The sequence below is a fragment of the Hylobates moloch genome, unplaced genomic scaffold (genome assembly GCF_009828535.3).
Source record: "Hylobates moloch isolate HMO894 unplaced genomic scaffold, HMol_V3 SCAFFOLD_22, whole genome shotgun sequence".
Taxonomy (NCBI): domain Eukaryota; kingdom Metazoa; phylum Chordata; class Mammalia; order Primates; family Hylobatidae; genus Hylobates; species Hylobates moloch.
Window position 1 is genome coordinate 46807855 of NW_026652297.1, and position 13576 is coordinate 46821430.

Genomic DNA, 13576 nt, shown 5'->3' on the forward strand with positions numbered 1-13576 from the left:
GCATAACGCCAAATAATCAAAGGAAAACCTGTCTGGGAGTGGTGGCTCACGCCTGTAATCCCAATACTTTTCGAGGCCAAGGCGGGCAGATCACTTGAGGTCAGGTGTTCAAGACCAGCCTGGCCAACATGGTGAAAACTTAGCCGGGCGTGGTGGCAGGCGCCTGTAATCCCAGCTATTTGGGAGGCTGAGGCAGGAGAATCGCTTGAACCAGGGAGGTGGAGGTTGCAGTGAGCTGAGATTGTGCCACTGCACCCCAGCCTGGGTGAAAAAGCGAGACTCCATCTCAAAAAAAAAAAAAGAAAAGAAAAATTGGCCGGGCATGGTGGCTCACGCCTGTAATCCCAACACGTTGGAGGAGGAGGACAGATCACGAGGTCAGGAGTTCGAGACCAGCCTGATCAACATGGTGAAACCCTGTCTCTACTAAAAATACAAAAATTAGCCGGGCGTGGTGGCTTCGAGTGACACTACCAAGGTATGAAAGGAAAATAAATCTCAAGACCCCCAAATCACTAAGCCAAAGGGAAAAGCCAAGCTGGGAACTGCATGAGGCAAACCTGCCTCCCATTTTATTCCTACATAAGACAGCCACAAAGATAAAAAGCTACATACCTCCCTCACAATTTACCCACAAGGAAACTCCTTGTGGACTTCAAGATCTTTACCCTAAAACAGTTCTGCTGAACTTCACCTTGGCAATGCAAATGGGTACAGGACAAAGGACAGAACTCAAAGTCATCCCTCTGCTTACCTGAGACAAACACATATCTGATTACTTCCTCTGCCCTATTGTTTTTGTAAAAATGAAGATTCAGGCCAGGCATGGTGGCTCATGCCTGTAATCCCAGCACTTCGGGGGGCCAAGGTGGGTGGATCACCTGAGGTCAGGAGTTCAAGACCAGTCTGGCCAACATGGTGAAACCCTGTCTCTACTAAAAGTACAAAAATTAGCCAGGTGTGGTGGCAGGCGCCTGTAATCCCAGTTACTCAGGAGGCTGAGGCAGGAGAATCACTTGAACCTAAGAGGTGGATGTTGCAGTAGCCGGGATCACGCCATTGCACTGTAGCCTGGGCAAAAAGAGTGAAACTCCGTCTCAAAAAAAAAAAAAAGTAGATTCACTGAGCCAACTAAGGCATAAGTGACTCTTCCTCTGCCCCCCTCTCATATGTAAATTGTGTATTCAGTGAAAGGCTGACAAAGACTCAGAAGAATGAAGCCTTCTCTTATCTACCTATGACCTGGAAGCCCCTACTTCGTGTTGTCCTGCCTTTCCAGACCGAACGGGTGCACATACATTGATTGATGTCTCATGTCTCCCTGAAATATATGAAACCAAGCCGCACCTTGGCCGTCTTGGACACATGTCCTCAGGACCTCCAGAGGCCGTGTCACATGTGTGTTCTTAACATTGGCAAAATAAACTTTCTAAATTGACAGACCTGTCTCAGATACTTTTGGGTTCACAAAGGAGTGCCTGGGCTGTTTTTTGGAATCCTTTGAAATCTACTGGCCGCTGCTCAGCAACGTCAGGCCCTGGGGGAAATCAAAGCCTCAGTGAACTCAAAAACCAACGAAGGGGAACTGCTATTCCCAGCTATTCCCTGGCTGCCTGGACTGTCCCAGGCCTGTGATGAAGTAGGGGGAGCCACAGACACTGGGAGAATCTGATGCGAGGCATTGTGAAATAAACCGAGCTGGTCTCGGGGAGTCGGGCAGAGAAGGAGCACTTTGGAGACAGGATAGCTTTCATTTGCTCCTGAGATTTTGATCTGGGGCTTTATCATTTAATCCAGAGCTTGGAGGCTGGCATCTTTGAGAACATTTTAGGTGGAATAAATGGGTGGGCAGGATGGAGCTATTCATATCTCAATACTCACGGTGTCCCTGCCAGTGCCGGAGTCCGACTCTGCCTGCACAAGAATCACGCACCCAGCAGCTCATGCTCACCGTCATGGATTGATTCTAGATCTCAGAATGAGCGTTCTTGCCACAGCAAGTACGGCTAGGAAGTCACCTTTGAGGGGACTCCACCTGACAATGGTATTTGCAGGACCGCTTCCTGGGACTGCAATGCACACGCATACACACACACACGACATTTTTTCTGTCATCAAGCAGCTACAGGAGACCACCATATTATTCCCAATTGGCCACCAAATGCATCCTTTTTACCACACTTCTTTGAGCTTGAGTTTGTCATTAGTTACCTGGGACCTCAGTGTGTTTTTGTCTTCCCTCCCTCCCTTCCTCTCTCCCTCCCTGTGAGGTTAAGAAAATAAAGATAATAACAGTGAAAATGTGGAGAACCCCACATGCTTCCTGCAGAGTGCTTTAGGAATAAAAGACATTAATGTTAGTTTTTTCTCCTGTAATTAAAATGTCCTTTAAGGAGGACTGCACACTTGACTGATGCACCCTGGGCAAAAAGCCAGAGGGCCAAACTGACCTGTGGAGACTCGTGGGGGTGGCACCTAGGGAGGAGATCAGAGGCATTTCTCTACCCCACGGGGTAATGTGGGGTGTGAAAGCCACCTGCTTCTCTCTCCCAGCACCTAGCAAATAGTGCTCTGGAAGTAAGGCCCCCTCTGCCCCATCCACAGCCTCAGTTCCTTCCTGGGGGTTCATCGGGGGAGGGAGGAAACTAGGGGACCCAGAGGGCCCTCCCAGCTGTCACAGCCACGTGTCCCAAGGCAGCCAATTTTCCTTTTATTGCTTGCTCATCTTGAGGTACTCCTATAGGCTATTTGGGGCTTTTCTGCGTCGTTCTTTTCACTTTCCCCTTTACTCTGTCAGCAGAGGCTTCTCCAATGAATGCAACCTCCCTAGTCTCCCTTTCCCCGACTGCCTCTCCCCTCCAAAACACTCCAGCCTATCCCAATCACATGCAAATGCAAACAGACATCTGCCCTCTGGAGTGGATTCTAGCGGATCCTCTAGTTGCCTGAATTGCAAAGTTGGTCCCTTGGTTAAAGCATTCATTCACCGGCTCAGCTTGCTGGAAAGACTTTTAAGAGAGAGAAGAGGAGACAGACCCCAAGGCACAGAAACCCGACCTACCACGGCTTGCTCCTTGCCTTTCCTCGCAGAGGTTTTCTCTCCAGCCCCGGACTCCTGTAGGATCTCAGCTCTGAGCTCCCCACAGCTCCGGCCTCCTTTAAGTTTCCAGGCGGGGGGTGGGGTCGGTTGCCCCGGCTGGGCGGGTTTCTGTGTGGCGGGAGGATGCTCAGTGGACAGAGCCATGAGGGAGCTGGGGCGGGCCTGTTTTTATAAAGCAGCGGGAGGAAGTTCACGGTGGAAGCAGCACAGCCCATCCTGGCTTCGGGCCAGGCTGATTATTCACAGCCCTGATGTCATCGAATCGCAGGAATTTGGAAGTGGGATGGGACCTTAAGAATCATCTTCCTTTAGAGTCCTAGTGTCCAAGGCTTAAAAGGGACTTTCAGGACCCTGTGATGACAAGAAGTGTTTATAATTCTAAAGGCACCAGGATGGGGCTGGGAGTGGGGTGTCTTCTGGAATCTGTGGCTGTAGCTCTGGCCTCTCAGGACATGAGAGGTTAAAAGGACTGGAGGATGCACCAGGATTGGAACACTTTGTGTGGTGGTGGGAGCTCAGGGGGGTAGCCACTGAGAAGGCAGGACCAACCTTGGGCTCACCTGCGGTAGGAGGTGCCCCCATGGGGGTTTGCTCCAGTAGGCATCTTGGGCCCAGATCTGTAATTTTAGGGAGAATCTTTCTCTTCTCTGTAAAGTGCAGAGCTGCAGTAGGTGGCCTCTGGGGACTTTCCGGCTCCAGCATCCCCTTGAGTGGGCCCAGGGAATACACACAGGGCCTTGGGGCCAACATGCCTGAAATTTGATCAAAGCCATCAGCCCTTAAGCCCACCGAAGCCTTTCCGTATTTGCTTGTAAAATGCCCCTGGAAATAGACAAGCCATTTCCCTTGCTGACACCTTTTCAGATGACTGAGAAATAAAAGCCCTCTGGTGTAGGGGAAAGTCTTAGGTTTAAATCCAGCTGTGCCAGTAACTGGGATATGACCTCAGTCAAGATTTTCAACTATGCTGAGCTCTGGCTTTTGCATCTGCAGGTCACGTGAGGATCAGAGAGAAGCCACGCATGTCAGGTCCCTGGCACGTCACAGGGCTCAGCAGGAGCATCTATCATCATTGATTCATGTCTGGCTGAGACCAGACCTTGTAAAAATGAGAGAGAGGTGAAAGAAAGAACGCAGGAAGGGAAGAGAAGTTTGGCAGAGGAAATTGTGGGATGACCAACTATTCAGGAGAGGCAGATTTCATACATTCTGATCCTAAATATACTCATATTTGTCAAACCAGGAGTGCTGAGTTTGAAGTTGAAAGGCACCTAACTGCTTTTCACATTGCTTTCAAACTGTTTTTCCACATTTTGATCAAGCTGCAGCCCTGTTGATGGTCATTGTAGAAAAGGGGCACTGGGGGTGGGTTGCCTGCTGAGCACGGGAGGTAGACCTCCCATGAGCGGCAGCAGCTGTGGGCCTGTCTGGTGGGCATGGGGCTGCTTTCCTGCAATGTGGTCTAAGATGGTGAGGATGGAGGCTTTTTTGGGGGGTGGGGCATTGCCGTTCAGCAGGGAGTGCTGGTCATGAGGACTGTCATTTGAACTCTTGAGAGGATGGTTTTCCACTGAGTGGTTGCACTTAAATCCTGGATCCTGAACCTCTATGGAAAACAACATGGAGATTTCCCAAATAACTAAAAATAGAACATCCATTTCACCCGGCAATCCCACTACTGAGTATCTAGTCAAAGAAAAAGAAATCATTACATCAAAAAGACACCTGCACTCATATGTTTATCACACACAATTCACAACAGCACAATTCACAATAGCAAAGGCACAGAATCAACCTAAGCGTCCATCAGTGGAGGACTGGATAAAGAAAATGCACATATACACCGACGAATACGACAAAGCCATAAAAAACAATGAAGTCTGTCTTTTGGAGCAACATGGATGAAACTGGAGACCATTATCCTAACTGAAATAACTCAGAAACAGAAAGTGAACAACCACATGCACTCACTTATAAATAGGGGCTAAACAGTGGGAGACTGAGAGGAGAGGGTTTGCAGATCATTAGCAGCGGCCCTGAGCTTTGCTGAAATATACCCGAATGATTAAGACCCAGTGATATCCTGCAGCCCTAGAAACTGGGACCTCTGTGTTCCTTCTGAATTGAGATTGGTTTCCCTCGGACAGATTCTGGGGAAGCCTGAGAATGCAGAATTAGGCATGGGTAGGCTGATAAGGTGACAATGGGAGCCTTGATTTTAGTCAAGGGATCACTTCGAGGAAAAGAAAAGAACAGAAAGAAAGGAAAAAAATCTTGGTGACCTCACATCCTGTGAACATTTCACCAAATCCCTTCATTTTCAAAAAAGAGAAATAAATCCAGGCCTAGACAGCACGGAGACAAAGCGGGCACAAGGAAACTGGACGGGGAATTGCTGCAGGGCTTTTCCCAGCCAGCCCGGCTGTTTCTGCAACAGGCGCCTCCTCCACAGAATGCATGAGTCATGGAGGTGGCGGGGGCAGAGAACAGGAGCTGCTCCGACCCTTCTCACTGGGGCAGGTGGCAGGATGGGCATTCGAATGAGAGCCATGCTGAGACTCTGCTCAGCTGGGTAAGAAATGATGTGATGTCTCTGGAAACTCAGAGAAAGGAAGAGTGGGCAAGAAACTTATGACAAGGAGGTTTTGGACCAGAAGATGGACATTTTGTGTCTAAACTAAGATTTAATTTTGGTAGCCATCTGGTTTTGCAGGGGATGGGATAAATGTCATGATGGATCTGAAATCAGTGTTACTGTCACACGCCTTTTCTAGGTCTCCATCTAGACAGGGAATCCCCGGCCCCAGGGCCATGGACTGGTATCTGTCCATGTCCTGTTAGGAACCAGGCTGCGCAGCAGGAGGTGAGTGGCTGGAGAGCCAGTAAAGCTTCATCTCTGTTTACAGCTGCTCCCCATCACTCGCATTACTGCCTGAGCTGCACCTCCAGTCGGATCAGCAGTGGCACTAGATTCTCAAAGGAGTGCAAACCCTATTGTGAGCTGTACATGCGAGGGATCGAGGCTATGCACTCCTTATAAGAATCTAATGCCTGATGATCTGTCACTGTCTGCCATCACCCCGAGATGGGACCATCTAGTAGTAAGAAAACAAGCTCAGGGCTCCCACTGATTCTACATTATGTTGAGTCATACCATTATTTCATTATATAATGCAATGTAATAATAATAGAAATAAAGTGCACAATAAATGTAATCCTCTTGAATCATCCCAAAACTATCTCCCCTCCCCCTGTCCGTGGAAAAACTATCTTCTACAAAACTGGTCCCTGGTGCAAAAAAGACTGAGGACTGCTGATCCAGACTAGACGCCCATGGTGGTAACAGCACCAGTTGTGTGAATTCCACACAAACAATGGGAAACATCAAAACAGGACAAGCTGAAGGCATGGGAAGACTCTTACAAATCTTATTCTTGTTAAGAGCTGTTCACCAAACTGTAGGAGGAGGTCTTTATTCTTCCAACTCTTTGGTAAGTTTGAAATTATTTCAAAATATTAAGTTAAAAATTGGATTATTTTCTTGGAGCAGTAATTTTTTGAATATTTAGCCTGCTGACATGCATTTTTTAAATTCCCATACAAGATAATGATAGGTATTCAACATTGTTTTGGCTATCTAAAAACTGAAAATAACTTAGATGTCAAAACATAGGGGCCTAGTAGACTAGGACATGTTAGAATACTGCAATATTGTGTAGCCAATGCGATGACTGATGACATAATTATACCGACATACCAAAATCAATCATAAAATTGCCTTGCCCAAAAGAAGAAAATAAATTTGTATATGAGCTGTGATATAAATAATGTAGATCAGGCATGGTGTCTCATGCCCATAATCCCAGCCCTTTGGGAAACCGAGGCAGGCAAATCACTTGAGATCAGGAGTTGGAGACCAGCCTGGCCAACATGGTGAAACCCCGTCTCTACTAAAAATACAAAAATTAGCCAGGCCTGGTGGCGGGCACCAGTAATCCTGGCTACTCGGGAAGCTGAGGCAAGAGAATCGCTTGAACCTGGGAGGTGGAGGTTCCAGTGAGCCAAGATCGTGCAACAAGAGTGAGACTCCATCTCAAAAAATAATAATAATATAAACACTACATAGATGTTTGGATAGAGATTAGAAGATAAAATTAGGTGTTGGAGTACTGTCATTATTGGTGAATTGTTTTTCAGTTCCTTTAGTGATGCTTCTAAATGACTTTCATAAAAGTAGATGTACTGGCTCCACACTGGGTGTGCCCAGCCCAACACTCTCTCTCTGGCACTGGAAGGACCTGGTTGTTCATGGAAGTGTGTCAGAAGAATAGGAATTTTCCTTAATAACTTATGATGGAGTATCCATGAGTTTATTCAAGTTATTTTTGAACACATCTCATTTTCAATCAATTCCTTTGTGGAGTGAGTTGAGTTTCTTATGTTGGTTTGCTGATTCTCCAACACAGAACTTTCTTTCTCTGCTCCTAAATCTACCTCTTTTGAGCCTCCTAACACGTCCCCAGCTATCAATCTTCAAATACACCCCCCTGGTAAATGTGCAGGCTACTGGAATGAGCCTGGGGCTGAAAGTCAGAAAGTTTCCTTTCTCTCCTCTGAGGTCAGTTGCACGACTCTGGTCAAGTCCATTTGCCTTTGATAAGCTACAGGTTCCTTGCGTTTCAGATAAGAGAAGTAAACTCACAGGATTATTATTTGACTCAAATAGGATACCATGGGAAGGAAAATGCTTTGGGACATGCTGCTGGTGACTTAGTAAATTGTCTTATAAACATTTTTTGTAGCTTTGTTCTTTAGCTATATCCATCCTCAGATGGAAACAACTTTGCAAGGGAAAGCCTCGTTCTCTTTTCTCAAAGATGAAGAAAGGAACTTTAAAGAGCCCCTGACTCAAATTTTTTCCAACTGCCTCCTAAGCAACGTTAGTGTCACACACACGAACAAGAACCAAGGCTACAAAGTTAAAAATTGAAGTACTCTCTTAGAGCAGTACTTTTTCTGAATATTTAGTTGATATGGTTTGGCTCTGTGTCCCCACCGAAATCTTACCTTTAATTTTAATCCCCATAAACCCTACGGGTGAAGGGCAGAAACAGGTGGAGGTAATTGGATCATGAAGGCGGTTTTCCCCAAGCTGTTTTGGTGATAACGAGTCTCACGAGATCTGATGGTTTTATTATCGTCTAGCATTTCCCCTCCTTGTGCTCATTCTCTCTTCTGCCGCCCTGTGAAGAAGTGCCTTCGTCCATGATTGTAAGTTTCCTGAGGCTCTGCTAGCCATGGGGAACTGTGAGTCCATTAAATCTCTTTTCTTTATAAATTACCCAGTCTCAGGTATTTCTTTACAGCAGCATGAGAATGGACTAATACATTAGCCCAGTGAAATACATTTTTAAATTCCCATACAAGATAATAATAGGTCTACAACTTTGTTTTGACTATCTAAAAACTGAAAAACAATAGTAGTTTAAAAAAAAAACAATATCACTGCACTAAGTACAAGATAATAACAGAGGAAGCTGCGGAGGGAAGAGAAGGGATAATAATAGGGGAACTCTGTGCTTTCTGCTCAATTTTTCTGTAAACCTGAAACTGCTCTAAGGAATGTCTATTAATTTAAAAAATATTGACAGGAGGCAGTGGCTAACATCTACAATCCCAGCACTTCGGGAAGCCAAGACAGGGGGATCGCTTGAACCCAGGAGTTTGAGACCAGTCTGAGCAACAGAGCAAGACCCTGACTCTGAGAAAATATTTTTAAAAAGCCATTCAGGGCTTGAACCTGGGAAGTGGAGTTTGCTGTGAGCCGAGATCGTGCCACAAGAGTGAAATTCCATCTTAAAAAAAAAGAAAAAAGCATTCAGGAGGCTGTGGCAGGCAGATCACTTCAGCTCAGCCCAGGAGTCCAGGGCTGCAGTGAGCTATGATCATGCCACTGCAGTACAGCCTGGGCAACAGAGCAAGACCCCCAACTCTAAAAATAAAAAAAGAAAGTACTTGCAAATGAAAAATATGATCATTTCTGATATTATAAAATTATATCTATAATATATTTATGTATGCATATTATACATAAGAATTTAATTTTATTTGCAGAAATATTTGGTCTGTGAGAACATTCACTGCCATCTGCTTATTATCCAAGCATATCATAGCTAATGAATATCTATAGGAATTCTATCACAGTCTTATAATTTTAAGGGTGTCTCTGGTCAATGGGTTTAGGAAAATTGAGCTACTCTCTATTTAACTTAATTTATTAATTTTTTGAGACAGGGTCTCACTCTATTGCTCAGGCTGAAGCACAGTGGCATGATCTTGGCTCACTGCGACCTCCACCTCCCCGGTTCGAGTGATTCTCTCACCTCAGCCTCCTGAGTAGCTGGGACTACAGGCACACACCACCACGCCTGGCTAATTTTTATATTTTTTTTGATAGAGACGGGGTTTCACCATGTTGGCCAGGCTGGACTCGAACTCCTGAACTCAAGTTATCCGCCTGCCTTGGCCTCCTAAAGTGCTGAGATTACAGGCGTGAGCCACTGTGCCCAGCCTACTCCTTATTTTAAACGTGCAAACTCTGCAAAGTGGCTATGCTGAGGCACTTCCAAATGCCACCTGGCTGGTGCTCAAGCTCTGGTTTCTGCTCTATGGGCCCTTCTTCTTCTGGGCCTGGTGCCACCAACCCTTGCAGCCTCCTATGGAGGATGGTGCGTGTTTCCTTTCAGCCTTTCTGGTCATTTCTTTTCTTGTTTTAAAATAACAACACCAGGCCAGGTGAGGTGGCTCACTCCTGTAATCCCAGCACTTTGGGAGGCCAAGGTGGGAGGATTCTTTGAGCCCAGAAGTTTGAGACCAGCCTGGACAACATGGCAAGACCCCATCTCTACAAATAATTAAAAAATTAGTCAGGTGTGGTGGCACATGCCTGTAGTCCCAGCTACTTAGGAGGCTGAGGTGGAAGGATCCCTTGAGCCTGAAAATTTGAGGTTGCAGTGAGCTGTGATCACATCACTGCACTCCAGCCTGGGAGACAGAGTGAAAGCCTGTCTCTAAAAATAAAAAATAAATAAACACATAAATAACACTGACAATAACCAAAACCAAGTGAATACAGATAACTCAATTCCTTCTGACCCCAGGGTGACCCCAGAGTCCCAGGCCATGGCTGTGTCTGGGGCGGGCTCCTTTGGGAGAGCGGCCAAAGCCCTATTCACCTCGGCAATGAGATCACTCAGACCTGGGGGGAGGCGCGTTCTGGGAGAGCATGGTGACTTCCACAGCAGAGGCTCTTGCATCAGTTCTGGTCACCCACGGGAGACTGCATGTGCTCAGGGTGACAGGAACACCACTGTTTACATGGAACCAACCTCCCGCCATGGCATCACAGAACTCGCCGCCCCGGCCTCCTTCCTGAGTCAAGCATTTTTGTCCAGTGAATACAGCTTTGGTGCAGCTTTCCATAGTTCCTCTCTCCTCCCCGCCAGGGAAGTGATGCATATTTTATAGAGATGTTCTTTCACTTCATTCTAGCTGTACATTTTTTCCTCTGTGAGGAGTCTGCACCAATCGAAATGAACTTGAGATCATTTTCCCCACAGGCTTTCTTTATCTAAGGGGCACAGGGCTTCCTGTCTGATTTTAGTCACCGATTGGATTGATGGGCTTAATCACATCCCAAATGTCCGTTGTCCTATCTCCCTGTGTGTGCAGGACTGGCTCAGTCTGCAGCTTTTATTAGAAATCAACGGAAGCCACCAGAACGCAGAGCCCTGAATGAGCACTGTGGACCTGAATCATCCAACCTGAACTCCAATGTAGAAGAAAGCCCCTCTGTACACATCTGCTGACCTGCCTGTCACCACCCTCACAGCTGTGCCGGGACAATGGCACAGACCCACCCTTTCTAAAGTTACCATCTGATACGTGTGGGCTCATACAGAAAATATGCTGTAATGTGAAGACATAAATCAGATGGAAAAACACATTGATGCCAACTTTGTTTGTTTTTTTTTTTTTTTGAGACAGAGTCTTGCTCTGTCACCCTGCCTGGAGTGCAGTGATGCGATCTTGGCTCAATGCAACCTCTGCCTCCTGGGTTCAAGTGATTCTCCTGCCTCACTCTCCCGAGTAGCTGGGATTACAGGCGCCCACCACCATGCCCAGCTAATTTTTGTATTTTTAGTAGAGACGGGGTTTCGCCATGTTGGCCAGGCTGATCTCGAACTCCTGACCTCGGGTGATCCACCCGCCTCAGCCTCCCAAAGTGCTGGGATACAGGCTTCAGCCACTGTGCCCAATGCCAACTTTTTAAAAATGCACACTCCTTCAAAGGGTTAACAGCACAGGAGAGGTTGTTGCTGAAGGTTTGCAAGGCAATTGCTCTGAAATCATATTGGAAACCAAAGCAGTAGGTGTGCTTCCCCAGTAGAGCGTGTTGACAGGGCCTTGGGTTTAGAATAAGAAGGGAAGAGTTTCCAGCATGTCAATGGGCATGGTGGTAATGGTTCACAATGGGTCATTGAGTCTAGGCTGACAGAGGGCAAAGGGCTGAAAGACAGGGAGGATTGGCGCTGAGGCGCCATGGAGACTCCAGGAGCAGGAGGCAGGGAGCTGGGATGGCCATCACACACGGTCGTTCCCCTTAACCACAAGGATGTGTTCCAAGATCCCAATGGATGCCTGAATCCGTGGGTAGTACCGAGCTCTATATATACGATGCTCTTCCCTACACATCCATACGTATGATCAAGGTTAATGTGGCCAGGTGTGGTGGCTCATGCCTGTAATCCCAGCACTTTGGGAGGCCGAGGCAGGTGGATTACTTGAGGTCAGCAGTTCGAGACCAGCCTGGGCAATGTGATGAAACCCTGTCTCTACTAAAAATACAAAAAACTTAGCCAGGTGTGGTGGTGTGTGCCTGTTGTCCCAGCTACTCGGAAGGCTGAGGCATGAGAATAGCTTGAATCCGGGAGGCAAAGACTGAAGTGAGCCGAGATCGTGCCACTGCACTCCAGCCTAGGTGACAGAGTGAGACCGTGTCTCAAAAACAAAACAAAACAAGGTTAATGTATAAATTAGGCACAGCAAGAGACTAACAACAATAACCAATAGTGAAATAGAACAATCATAACAAGGTACTGTAATAAAAGTTATGTGACTGTGGTCTCTCTATATATAACTCTCTCTCAACTTATTATAGAACTGAGCTGGGCAAGGTGGCTCACACCTGTAATCCCAGCACTTTGAGAGGTCAAGGTGAGGGATCGCTTGAAGCCAGGAGTTCAAGATCAGCCTGGGCAACATAGTGAGACCCACCTCATCTTTACAAAAAAATACAGAAAATTAGCCAGGCATGGTGGTTTGCTCCGGTGGTCCAGCTACTTGGGAGGCTGAGGTAAGAGGATCTCTGCAGCCCAGGAGGTCAAGGCTGCAGTGAGTGCTATACCACAGGTAGTTACCCTGTGGAAAGTGAAACCACAGATAAGCCAGGGGGGCCACTCTAACATGGAGCAGAGAAGGAAGCAGCAGTGGGGAAATGAAAGTTATTCTGAGTCATCAAGGAAAGTGACAATGATTCCTGATTCTGCATGGCATGGCCCTCCAAGTCATCATACCACCACCACAATACCTCAAGGATGGTAAGGATTTGAAGAGAAGAGGGAGAGAGGAAGGAGAATTGAACAGGGAGAAGCAAGAGACTTCTCCACGAGCCTGCCTTGCAGACCCCAGGTGGGCCTAAGGACCAATTTTGTTAGTGCATCGCCTTTCACAAAGCTCCTTCGTGCACACCACCACATCTGCTCTTCACAAATGTCATATCCTGAGAAACGGACAGAGACGGTATCATACCCAGTGCACAGAACAGGGTATCATACCCAGTGCACAGAACAGGAAACCGAGGCCCAGAGAGGTCAGGTGACTTGCCTGTGGCCACAGGTTTGCTCATCAGTACATAAGGGAAACCAACAAGGCCAACCACAGTGGAATCTGGGCTCCAGCCAGGGCACCATGCACAGAGACACTCCATGCCTTTGGGCCACCTGTCAGCCTCCTAGGAGGCAGCTCAAGTGAGGACGGAGTTTGTTGATGTTTTGTCTGCTGTGCTACGCGCAGGGCCCACACCAGAGGAGAAACACCGACAACAGCGTGCTGGCCAGGAAGGATTGCGGTGGCAGTTGCATGTCCTGTGGCTTCCTGGAGCTCACGCCGCCCCTGCAGATGCTGCGGCTGGGTCCCCAAGGCAGAGGGAGCAAGTGGGGCTCCTGTCTCCGCAGAACATTCCTGAGACTTTGCATGGCGTTTCCTCCTGCTTGCTCACCCATGATGGGAACAGAGACCCCTTCCTGAGTCCCACAACTGCCCCACATCTGCTCCGGGGCCTTCCGTGCCCATGTCCCTGTCAGGAGCCCCCGGCCAAGCACAGGAACCATTGGTCTCAGTGGCCGCAGCCTCCTG

The 13576-nt window shown here is 47.4% G+C and overlaps 1 protein-coding gene across 2 annotated transcripts in view; it reads right to left on the bottom strand.

The window, feature by feature from the left end:
* The window catches only part of PLAT (plasminogen activator, tissue type), a 52842-nt gene that overhangs the window by 29965 nt on the left and 9301 nt on the right, over positions 1 to 13576 (bottom strand). Inside the window, exon 1 of one of the 2 annotated variants that reach the window (XM_032144351.2) lies at positions 3062 to 3219. The exons of the other annotated variant lie outside the window; for it this stretch is intronic. The gene's annotated coding sequence lies outside the window, so the exon portion shown is untranslated. Of the gene's footprint in view, positions 1 to 3061; positions 3220 to 13576 lie in introns of those variants that run through there. 2 annotated transcript variants of the gene reach the window in all.